Source organism: Lactuca virosa, chromosome 7 (assembly GCF_052849685.1).
Source record: "Lactuca virosa cultivar CGN04683 chromosome 7, Lactuca_virosa_CGN04683_v6, whole genome shotgun sequence".
Lineage (NCBI taxonomy): Eukaryota > Viridiplantae > Streptophyta > Magnoliopsida > Asterales > Asteraceae > Lactuca > Lactuca virosa.
The window spans coordinates 74,065,122-74,068,689 of NC_136432.1; positions in this window are offsets into that span (position 1 = coordinate 74,065,122).

Below are 3,568 nucleotides of genomic sequence, written 5' to 3' on the forward strand. Positions count from 1 at the left end.
AATACATGCACATGAACCGCTTTTCCATACTCAACGATGTCATCGTCCACTAATAAGTGTCGATATGCTCGTTAGGGTCGGTTGTACCGTCATTCTTAGGGATGTTTGGTATAATTTACGAGTGCGGGATCTCGTACTGCAAGAGCTTTTGGCAAAAAGCAGAGTTGGTTCATCTCACCGGGTTTTCCATGCGTGAGTATGGAAAACCACCGTACATCATAAATTATTGAGCGTAGTATGAGTTCACGTACGCTTGGTTGTACATAAATGCTTGCGAGATGTATGGTTGCTGTTAGGGGATCGATTGCATGCTCTGTTGTGGTTGTGAAACCGGTTCTAGCTGTTGGAGTGTGTTCGGATTCAATCCCTAAGGATATTGAGCATAGGTACTAAGTTGTTGAGCCGATGACAAGTGGGGGTCTGGTTCTTGTGACAATGGTGTTTGGGGGATGGATCTATGCAACTGCTGGAAATAGGGTTAAACATCGGACGTTGTTGAGCAAAAAGCAGAATGTGCGGCATTCCTGTTACTGGAGAGAACTGATAGCTTGACATTGGGCACTATATGGAGAACAGTATGGTCCCTGGGGACCAAGTGTTCCTCCCCGCCTACTACAGTAGCGATTGTGGCTAAGAAACCACCGGTTATGACTGTTGAGTCAAAAGTTATGACTGTTGGGTCGGTGGTTGCGACTGTTGAGTCGTTGTCGACTGAGGCACTGCAGTCGTGGTTGCAACTGATTGCTCTGTTGTGACGGGTGATGGTCGCCATAGGGCGGCGATTTCTGCCACTGCGAATCTTGTTATCAGACATGATGTCTAAGTTGTTGGCATGTAGGTGGAGGATTATCCGTCATACGCAGGTGGATGTGCGCCATCGAGCGACACCATTGATCTGAGTGGACTCGTTTCTCCTCCGCTAGATGTTGTAGATTCCTTTCCTGTCATCGTCAACGTCTAGGGTCGTATCAGGGTTGTGTAGCTCTGAGTACACGCCAGATGGCGCCAAATGTTGTGATATGTGCTCCGATCTTAACATCATCTTGAAATGGTTTCGTCTGGGTTAAGCCTGAGAATCACAACAAAGAAAGAATCGACGTTAGTCGTCGTCCGGGAGGTAGTCCCGGAACGAGGCTCCGATGGTCTAGTCGGTAATTGGATGAGAGAATTAGGTTTTAGTTTAAGGTAGAGAATGAGACGATCCTTTCTTTTGGAGAAGAATGGTTTCTTTTATACTTGTTGTCGATGGAGCATGTCCCCGACAATACCTTTTGTCTTGTCTGGGCCGACAGGATGTGGAGGCGTCCTATTGGCGGATCGTGCACTGCTAGCGGTTATCGGTTGTTGATGTAGAACTGCCGAAGGGCAGTACTCTGAGCTCCACACTTGTCGCTCTGGGAGCGGTTAGTACTGTTTTGGCTTGCTATAGACCAGAGTTTCTCATTCTAAGGTAGACCTTGGCACTAGAGTATCGGGGTCTAAGTGCGAGCCCACGAGGGTGAGGGCCCGGGCGTAGAACTTATGTTGGGTAGCGACCGTCAGCTAGGTCGTCCTTTAGATGACTGTCTCGTTATCTTTAATGTATTCCTATAGGGATACATTAACATTATATATATATATATATATATATATATATATATATATATATATATATATATATATATATATATATATATATATATACTAAAAGTGCACAGACATATGAACAGTACCCCGAGCCAACCAGGTAGTATTCTTCAGCTTGTGGCTTGATTTTGAAGTTGGTCATTTTTGCTGCCTCCACCACCCCTTGTCATCCAATCAGATACTGCATTGATATATCATCGATTAATATACCTCACCCAATCAGCTTTTGTACAGCTATATCATCGATTAATACGTATTCTTTTCTACAGATTTCTCCATCGTTATCCAAACCAGGTTTGCATTGGCTTCAAACTACCATTCTGTTCCAACGACAGATTTGTTGGTTGTCTTTCGGATGTGCGTCATTGGTGGTTTCTGTTGGATTAGGTGTCTAAGTTCATAACTATTTCTGGAATGTACTTAACCCGATTAGCATGGTCCATTTGGGTTGCATGGCATCATGCATTTGGATAGACTAAAATGAGAGAAATAACACTTAAGGTTTATTAATATATTATAAGTTCTAATATATTAATAGTATTATTTAGTTAGTATTGATCAAGAATTAATTTGGAATTAATTAAGTGATCAAAAGAAGACTAATTAAATATATGGGTTAATTGTGTAAATCATCCATACCTATATAGTGGGCTAATGCTTCATGGATTATCAAGTTGGGCTAAAACCCATAGGATGCTCCATGGATGCTCCATGGTGGTGATAGAACCCATGGGTCATGGAAATGAAAAGTCAAGACAATTAGGGTTTACATGGTGTAACCCTAATTGTAACACACTATATAAGCAACATGTTATTCACCAAAATCGGCCACTAAGTATACAAGTGAGGGCTAGCCGATTTCTAAAAGTTCTTCATTTCTCTCTAAGTTATTCCAAGTGCATTTGGTGTTGTGTGAGACATTTGAGGCATCACACTTGAGGTGCTAGGCTCACAAGGTTTTCAAGGAATCCTAACTACTTCAAGGTATGTATTTCCTACTAACTTTTATGTTTAAAAGTTCCCCATGTAGGCTAGATAGGTTATGAACCTTGGAAAAACAATTTTGCATGTATCATAGATAAAACATATATCCAAGGTTTCTAGGGTTGTATGTACACCATAGGAGTGTTAGAATGCTCAAAACCCTTCAGTGGTATCAGAGCCTAGGCTTGTTTGTTTGATACTTGATGCAAAATTGTGAAAAAACTCAGTTTTTCTGCACTCTGCAGCATGAACTCACCGAGTCCATGGGGGGACTCGACGAGTCCATGACCAAATTCATCCTACTCGTCGAGCAGGCTCTTGCACTCGACGAGTAGGAGCCCCTGAATACAGATTTTCGAGTTTTGCTGCTGGAAATGGACTAGAAACATTACCCTAAACTGTTTTGGTGTTATAAAACTTGTTTTAGATGGTGTAATGGTTATGCTAATCCATTTTCAATAGCTATTATCAAAATTTCAAGTTTTATATGGTTTATTTATGATTCTTGAAATTGTTGATATGAACATTCATGAACTTATGAGTTTAGAAGATCATAGGAATTATTTGTAACTTGCTTGTTAGTTTAATTCTTAATCATTATGTGTTTTAATGGAATCCATAATTTTTCCTCAAGTTATGGATTACCAAAAGTCTTTCTTTTAAAGTCCATTAAAGAAACACATAGGTTACATAAAATGAAAAGTCACTCATTTTATTACATCATTAACTCATAAGTTATGAAAGATGAAAAGTTTTGAAAGTTACAAAACTTGCCCTCAAGTTTTGGAACATGTAAAGTCACTTTAAAAACTTTAGTTCCAATCCCTAGAATTTTAAAAGTTAAAATTCAACCCTTATACTTTATAATATTATAAGTTAATAATATATATATATATATATATATATATATATATATATATATATATATATATATATGTATAAGATCAAGTCATTTTAC